The sequence below is a fragment of the Apostichopus japonicus genome, chromosome 11, assembly GCF_037975245.1.
Source record: "Apostichopus japonicus isolate 1M-3 chromosome 11, ASM3797524v1, whole genome shotgun sequence".
NCBI classification, from domain to species: domain Eukaryota; kingdom Metazoa; phylum Echinodermata; class Holothuroidea; order Aspidochirotida; family Stichopodidae; genus Apostichopus; species Apostichopus japonicus.
Genome location: NC_092571.1, coordinates 13,703,771 through 13,713,483, shown reverse-complemented (window position 1 = coordinate 13,713,483; position 9,713 = coordinate 13,703,771). Strand labels below are relative to the sequence as shown.

Sequence of the window (9,713 nt, the reverse complement as noted above, 5' to 3'; positions counted from 1 at the left end):
TCGCCATGCATCGGTCGGATGACGATTCTGTGCGGACAGCTCGGTCAAACAGCTTGTTCTAATATGATCTTCTGAATATTAGAAGGCCGAGACAAATCCACATAAGGCTATTGGTAACGCAATGTTTCAATAATGCTAACAATAACATCAGATGGCGTACTACGTTGTGGTTCCGAGTTCCGTAACATATTTGGAGCCCAACGACGCACATGCAAGCCACCCCAAAAATCTGCACAAATACGAATATGGCAAACCTTCATTTTCTACTGCTACGAACAGTTGCCTTAGTTGATAGTTTGCTGTTTGCTGGGCAAATATACCACACCCGAATCCCCAGTGACGAAAGTCTGATATAAAACCACCCCTTTAAAAAGTTCTGTTTTACCAGACCAAATGAAGTAAAACATTTGACAATAAAGAGGACTCCAACCATTTTACGCGGGTTCTGTTACATAATTCCTCAACGGAATCACATGAAGTCGACCTCTTCAGAGAGGGCTCCCGACCTCATAAAATCAGGACACGATTTCAAAGAGACCGAGTCACTGTTCGACAGACTGGTGGAATCGTCTGTCGGAGAGGTTACGGGAAGCGAGTGACAGTAGGGTGATCTGCTGGGTTCGTTAAGGGGTCAGTATCAACAAGGGATACACAGTGGGCACCGGGACCTCCACCTTTTTACCCTGTCTAGAACCCTGCGAAACTGGAAGCAGAGCATATCCCATTGCCGGCTGCTCCTCGCGTTTCGTCTTTACTACATACGACGAGGGGCAGGCGCGAAATACATAACCCTCCATTCCACAGTGTGAGCAAACCTACCTCGTTTGGGCAAGTTTTAATTGGTGCAAAAAAATCAATTCGACAAAATCTTGTTTCTAAGCCAAATTTCCAAATGTGTAACATTTTACAAAGTTAGTACATATGTTATAAACAAAAGTATGTCATGTTGAAATCACAAGAACATGAACCCAAGTGCGGTGAAGTTAATCGACTGACGTAGTTTGGTTGCTGATGTTAATATATTTGTGCATCTTACTGTCATTTCTGCAGACACGAAGAACATAATGACGTTGGTGATGATCGTAATTGCCGTAATATTCGTCGTCTCTGTGATAGCCATCGTATATGTCTACAGGTAAGCAAAGTTATACGCTATACATCTACAGTAAAAAATAGTTCAACTATGACTGTAACTACATATAAGTTCATTCAAAGTATGCCTTGTGTATATGTATCACTAGTTAACAGGAATAGATGATTAATACTATTTTATGTACTTTGGCGTTCATTATCCAGAATAATTTACATGATTATGCTATGATTGACGAATTATCTTTCCGAACATGTGAAGGCATATATTTTCAGTCTTTCATACTTATCATAAAGTTTATAACATTGTGAGTTTCACACTGGCTGCCAAATGATTTTGAAAAGTATTACCCTTATACGGCCTTTTGGCTAAGATCATGTGTAGTTTGGTTTCGGTTCCCTTTCGAGGGGAATGGTGATGCACACCTGACGATGATCACACAGTCACAGTCCCGATACGAGGGGATTGGGGTTGAGAGCGGATCAGTCGTTCGGTAGTTTGGTTTTCTTTCCTGGGCGACTTTTTCTTAAAAAGTACCCTTATGCGGAAGATAATCAGGTTGCAGGTGATTTTCGCCGTTTATCTGGGTTGCCTTCTACGGGCGCTGGTAAGCTGGGAAAGGCAGTTTGTTTCATTGCGGGCTGGTCGTCCGTTTGTAGCACTTTGAATGTTCGGGTGGGAGGTGGTAAGCCTTTTGTTTCTGGCTTGTTTGGGCTGTGAGTTCTGTTTATGAGAGGCGATTTGATTCTCAGTGCCGTTTGGCCGTGATGTTTTGGTTCCCACAGGACGGGTCACGTAAAAAGTACAATGCGATGATGTTTGATACGATTTGAAGCGGAGATTATCTATCTTACTTCCATGATTTGTTTTTTTTTAATCCTAAACCTGCAACTAAAAAACGGGTCAACATAATGATTTCTCTGTTATTAACGCAACTAAAAATCAATAATACGTTGTTTGGCTGTAGATATCACTTCCCCTTTACAAATGTTTCGTTTTCATAAAAATATTATATAGTACTTAGATTAGTGTTGAAACTCGTGAGGATGACGTACACCGAAGACAAATCTGATCGTAGTGTTGCGTACAATCGGCTGTTTTCTCGGAGATGTATCTTTGATTCAAAGATTATATGCTCGGGGAAGAATACTCACACGGTGAATATGATCATGTTTTCTTGTTTCTTTCAAACCTACACCTTCTAAACTATTTTAAAAGGAAAATGCACTTTTTCTCGAGAATATTGATTGTATTTTTATTGTCAAGATGGATGAACTATGAAATCAATATATTGTTATTCGCCTGTCTTTCTATTGTGTGGCCTGGTCTAATTTTATATATAAATATTATATAGTACTTAGATTAGAGTTGAATATCACCGAGACATCACAGAGCGGCTTCATATCTGTTCGTTCTTTTGGCTAAGATCATGTGTAGTATCTGTTCCCTTAGGGAATGGTGATACACACCTGACGATGATCACACAGTCACAGTCCCGATGCAAGGGGACTGGGGCTGAGAGCGGATCAGTCGTTTGGTAGTTTGGTTTTCGTGCCCAGGTTCTTTCCTGGGTGACTTTTTCTTAAAAAGTATATGAAATGTTCCTTTCGTGTTGAAACTCATGGGGATGACTTACACCGGAGACAAATCTGACCGTAGTGTTGCGTACAATCAGCTGTTTTGGGATGTGAATCATAGATTCAAGCGTTATGCATTTCAAGTAGAATACTCACATGGAGTTTGATTTTTGTTTGTAAGAATGGGCTAGTTGGCTAGTGCTGTTTGGTAAGAAGCACTAACGTGGAGATTATCCATCGTAAGTTCATGATTTGTTTTCAATCCTAATTAAACTAAGTTTTTATAATGAACAAATTGTCAATTTTTCTGGTTTATTCAGGGAAATGTCGTTAGCAGTAACACAACGAACGACATTTCCCTGAATTTTTTTATATTTTTATTGTCAAGGAGGACCAACTATCAGATCAACAGTTTTTTCTTTGGCTGTAGGATATGAGTTTTGCTTTCCATATTAATATTTATAGTACGTAAATTATAATTAAACGAATTTAGGTTGTTCAATACTAATCTTTTGACGGAACGGGCCATTGTTAAAAAACAAAGACTTGCGGCAACATCGTTAACGCACAGCCTAAATACAGTCGAATTTTATTGAGACGAAATCTTGCAACGTAATGATTTAACATTTTCTATATTATTCCTCGTATTTTTCCTGCTAGCGTCATTTTCCAAAGGGATCTTATCGTTAGTTTTATAGTGAAGATTGATCAACTATCAGGTTAACCTGTTCTTATTCGAAGTTTTATGATTTGACATTGCCTTCTCTAATATTTCTTCTTCATATAAATATCATAAAGATGTACTTAGATTTGAGTGGATGTCACCGAAGTGTGCACACCGGAGAAATATCTGTCTGTACTTTTGTGTACGATGGAAACGTCTTTAAGCTATGAAAGGCATGGTAGTTAACGTACAACGTATAAAGCCATTTGAAGATTTTTGTAAACTGGAATAATCCAATATGGAGTCTTCCCGTCTTCCTGGTTTATTTTTCGAAATGTTCCTGATAACGTTTCACGAAGGCACGGAATGGATTTTCTTGTCAAGATGAAGCAACTATGAGATGAAATATTGTTTTCTGTCATGGGATGATGTGACTTTCTCTTTCCATATGATTTCAATGTCATACAAATATCATTAAGTACTTCGATTAGAGCTGAACAATACCGAATTGTATCGTATCGGTGACGTATCTGCCCGAAAATTTACTGATGAATCATGGATTCAATAGTAAGTGATACCAAACAGAGTAATAAAACTTGGACTTGTCCTTCGTATCTGCAGGATTTGGGGTTTACAATCTTAAACATTTAACTAATAACAATTGCAGAATATGTCTGCGGGAACGTTAACGCACAGCTTAAAAACAGTTGGATATATGTTGAACTGAAATCTTTATATATCGTTGATTTTATGAAGTTAAGGAAAAGTTCTATAATGGAAAGAGTCCTATGTTGTTGCGGGATCTATTGGGGTCCACTAATAAGCAATCATTTTAAGTGAATATTATAATATTGAGTACACATGGAACTGCCATCAATACGCCTATCTAGAATCAAAGTATATGAGATAAGTGGCTTGGCTGTGACTATCACCTTGTGGACGTTGGTAATAGGATTTTCAAAACATACATTGTAAAGTTTTATAAAGTTAATCGTGTCTTGCCTTATAGCATTTTATACCAGATGAAACATTACTAAAGGTAAAATAATACGTGTATGTAGTACCTTTGATCATCCAAAACAGCTGCGTAAGCTGAGAGTGAGAAACAGGCGTCAATCAAACCTCTGAATATTGTTCACATACCGATTTAAAATCATATGATAATACTTAATACTTATATAATCAGTAAAGTGGTATCAAATGATACGTGTATGTTTGGATCTTGTTATTACCGTTGGTTAGCCCAAACAGCTGCGTTAGCTAAAAGTGAGAAACAGGCGTTAATGAAGGTTCAGAATATCATTTTTACTGTTATTTGGCTTTGATTTAATTGAACTATGTGTCTATTGTAGACACCTCTGTGATGTAACAGAGGTTCACAGGCAATAGTGTTATTTTTAATGGACTTTCGATTTGTTTGATGAAGAAATCAGGTAAAAGCATGTTAATGAACGTCAGCCTCATGTTCTCCACGATAGCTTTTACTATTACATTGAATATGAGAGAAAAATACAAAGACAATTATCGATCATTCAGTAACAGAGGGTAAAGTCAAGTTAAAAAGCAAGTTGCTTTAACGTTAATAGTATATTATTTCCTGGGTAAGTGAAAGTGTTAATGACACCTAATGCAATTATGTGTCATCCTCGTTAATCGATAACACCTATTTATGAGAGTTCATATGCTGATTTAAACAAAGTTTTTATTTATACGCAAACTGTCATTGTGTTTATGTTTATATTCTTTTACAGAGTAATCATTGCAATTGTAATAAAACATTAATCCATTAACCCCTGTAATAAACACAATTTAACTTGTGACCATTTCCAATTCAATTCTTGAGAAAAAAATACTTTCAATATATTTCAAATGAGTGTGCTCTGAATCATGAAAGTAAAACCCGGAAGGAGAATAAATCTCTCTATTACCTTTACTGCGAAAACAAGTTTAATTACCCAAAACTGTTGCAATCAAAAAATGAAGTCACTATCCATTCATTTATTCTACAAGATTACACAATGTTTCAATAAGAAACAACGAATATCCACTTGAGGTTATAAATATTTAATCGAATATAAACGATCATAAGCTTTATCACATTACAAGATAATAACAGAAGAGAAAATTATAGCATTTTATATATAATATACCTTTAAAAACCCATCCTTATAGTAGAATACTGACATTGACAATTACAAGTGTATATAATATATCATAGTTAAGGGCTTGTAAATGTTCCCATGGTTCTGGAAATATCATTTTAAGTATTTGTAGGAAACCCTATAGCCAATCATTTGGTGTTAAAAGTTTTTCTTATATCACTATTTCTGATCATATTTTGCTTTAAGAGACGTTTTTGGTATCGTCGGGCTAGCCATTAAGTTCGAAGAGTTTTTAAATTAATGATCTTTCCGCACGACAGAATGGGTATTGTTTATAATTCCAGATGTGGCATTACTTCTTTACTCGGTTCTGTATATATCCTTTTGAGTGCTTTCTGATTTTGATAAATTCGTTTTTTTCCTTCAATTTTATTGATTCTGGGTATATTGCAGAGTTTCTGGATCTCTTCCTACTGGTTTTTGTGATGACGTGATGTCGTGTGTTAGAGGACTTTGTATAGGTTTACATTGCTGTCAAGCAAAATTCACTACGGTATGTTATGTTTTAGCGCTTTCTACGATGATCAGTACTTATTTGGGTTTTTAATTTGTCAATGATTTCAAAGGTTTTGTATGTATCATTTTGGTTTGTGTTTCAAAATCATAATTCATGTACCGCATTAGCTGTCTGGATATATTGCTTGGTATTTGTGAATTCATATGCATTGTATTCATAATGGTGAATAAATTAGTTGCACCAATATTGACGTACCGCATTGTGTAAAGGACTACTTAATTTTCTAGTCCCGGACTACTATTTATTTTGTATTTTGCAAATGGTCGGTATGCGGTTGGCACAGGATCAACTATCCGGAACCTTCAAAAGCATGACCCAAGTACTGTACCATCGGTAGAACTCATCTTATATCAGTTTGGTGCTTTTAACGTGACCCGCTCTGTGGGATCCAAAACGTCACGGCCAAACGGCAATACCCAACCATCCCATTCTGACAAACGAAGCTCAAGTCAAGCGAGCCAAAGAAGTAAATACGCCCACCGACCTGCAGAGACAGCGTCACATATTTTGTATTCAAAGAAATGTAACGGGTGAGATGAACAAGCACTTCGTACTGATAGATAAGCGATCTAACTGTGTGTCTTCTCGAAGAACATTAATCATTTTATGTTACTGCTCATCGAACTATTCGTGCTATTTCTTTCTTTCTTTTTTCTCGTTGAAGCATTCATCATCTTTCTTCGGGATCGGCGATATGACAGCGTTGAGCTTACTTATGAGTCAAGAAGTGTAGAAGACTTGCTCTAGTTGAAGTTCTATGTCAATCTCAGTGGATATTGTTATCACAACAGCTGATTCATGAGTGGGGGTGTTCACCACTTCCCTCATTTTAACCTAACAGCAACATTTAAAAGTAGCACAGTTGCGCTTAGACTTAATATTAAACCTAATATACAAATTCCTCAGATGGCACAATTTTCCATAAAGATGCTGCCAACATACCCACCGCCTATATGGGAGGCATCGACCGAAGCGCAATCCATTTCCTTAAAAAAAACATGGATTCACCCCAATTAACAGTTTGATATTGCTTACGAGGTGTACGGGAACATATGAAATGAAACCATCTTTGTGAGGCAGCAGCTATTCTGAGAGATGATGTTGGGGAAAAAGTGACATTTTCATAAATGAGAGGGCCAACTCAACTGGCTCACCAACTTTGAAAATAAGATTGTTGTAAAAGAGTAGGAATTTTGGAGGACGTGACTTTTGTTAAATATCAATATTGTTGAAAAGTTAGCGACGTTAAGACATTGCTAATATTCTTTAAAAAATGGTAAAACACGATCAAATAGACGAATTGGAAGACAGAAGGTTGGTTAAAGTAGGACAAGATAGGAGGACTAACATTCCATGTTTCACACAACATACATTTGGTCGTATAACTCGATAAGGCAAGAAATAATATAGATCCTTTTATTAAATTAGATTTAATAGATACTGCTAAACATGCCGTAGAATGTGTGAATCACATCTACCCTTAAACAACTATGAGGTCTTAAAAAGTCATTATATTAATATAAATCAACAATGTGTATAATCAATGTCTTTTAATACACATACTATAATGCGATTGGCCAATCGTAAGGAATGCGTGTCACTTATCGTTCACAAATATTAGGTATTTGTTTTGGGTACGTGAAAACTATCTTTAATTAACCTTTAAGAATAGCCCAAAGGACGTTATGTTAATAACAGAATTCAAGCAGCATTTCACATGTAGGAGCTTAAAGACCACAACTTGTCATTCAGAAACAAGAGATAACTTTCTCTTGAATGTGAGGGCGACATTTCAGTTTCATAGACCTTATTGTAAAAAGTTTACAATGTAAATATCGAGGGCACTTGCAATGCTTTTCATTTATAAGAATCTATAAGAATAAAATATAAAGGTCTTTGGCAATGCTTCCATCGCCTGGTAACATCTTGGTGCTGGGGTGATCTCCCGAAAACGTAAGACAAGTATGGAATGTGTTTTTCGCGTCTCAGACATACCGTCTGGGACGGTGGCTGAATACACTAGTCCCTCAACCGCCAAGGTTATTAGTCGCGTAAAATGAATAGAAAAGTATAGTTGGTTAAAAGAGTAAAAACAATTGGACGGCGAATATTCGCCCCTAAAAATGAACAGCAATGACTGTCATCTCTTATACTCCTTTATCTCATCAAAATGGCAACCCCCCTGACACTGAATTCAACCCACATGTCTCCTAAATAGAGCAATTATTTCCTTAAACATGTTGATTCTGCGGGTTGTTCACCAAAGTAATCCATGTTTGCTGAAAGTCATTTCCATACACACAGTATGGAAATACCATTACGGCATTAGAGCATTGGATATGCAGCGTTAACCTTCCCCCTCGCCACCGTCGGAACTGAGGAGACAAGGAGTGGAAGAGACGAATCGACGGTAACTTGAAATAACAACCTGATTAATTCAGATAACCAACCCGGTATCACTTAAGTTACACAAACATAAGATAGTCGCTAGTTTCGGTTAATGTTTACGGGGGTATCGACCGTCAAAACTCAGTATAATTCAAGTTTTTAATCTAATTCAATTTTATTTCAATCACTTAATCAATAAAAACGAAGACATAAACTTACTCAAGAGAGATAACATGAATATAGATTAATAGAAATGAATAAAACTATGCAGGGTGTATCAAAAAATATGCTAATTGATTGAGGTGACTAGGGCTGCTGAGAAAGTTTAAAGGAAACATGTAGATGAGAACCAAAAAAGATGAAGAAGAAATAACAATTCTCTGAATGCAAAAATGACCTCGCCAGAAAAAAATAACTACTATAATATACTATCTTATGTACATAATTAAGGGAACCAGACTAATAGTTTTCAGATATTAGGAACTTAGAAACATCGTAAGAAAAATCGAAATGTATTCCTCATGAACGACTTTGGTCAGAATTATTACAACTCATACGAGGCCAAGCTTCCCGGCCTATATGCTGATATTCTCACATAGGGGGTATTTACGTAATATTTACTCTCAGTGGTTCGGAACCGATTTTTATTGGTTGTAACTTTACTGTGCTGTTTACGTGATCCACCCAGATGAATTCAAAACGTCACGGCTTAAATGCGTTCAACACCAAACCCTACCCGTACTTTAACTAAACTATCAGCAACAAGCAATTACTACAAATATATAACTGCATCCCCTCCCCCCCCCCCCTTTGCACACACTCACCGAACTGAACACGAATCATCTACAAAAGTAAAAACGGTCGGACCGTCCGTAGGCCCTTTATTACCCCAAACCAGAATATCAACGGCCCTTGGAAACAGGTCTCGACAAGCCGACAAACTGATTATAACTGGTTGTTATTTTACTGCAGGCTACGCCATCTCATTCACCAACAAGCAATCTTACAATGAGTTGTTAAATTGAACAATGATCGATACCAAACCATATTCTTCTCGATACAGGCGAATTGTACACACCTCGACAAATTATTATATGTTGAAAAGCTATTCTATGCATACTTTTTAAGGAAAGTCACCCAGGAAAGGACATGGGCACGAAAACCAAACTACCAAACGACTGATCCGCTCTCAACCCCAGTCCCCTTGCATCGAGATTGTGACTGTGTGATCATCGTCGGGTGTGTATCACCATACCCCTCCCTCGAAAGGGAACAGATACTACACATGATCTTAGCCAAAAGGCCGAGAAGCGAT

The 9,713-nt window shown here is 37.0% G+C and overlaps 1 pseudogene; it reads right to left on the bottom strand.

Annotated features, from left to right (window-relative positions):
- Window positions 1–9,610: 9,610 nt before the first annotated feature.
- On the bottom strand, window positions 9,611–9,713 carry LOC139976551 (U2 spliceosomal RNA; annotated as a pseudogene).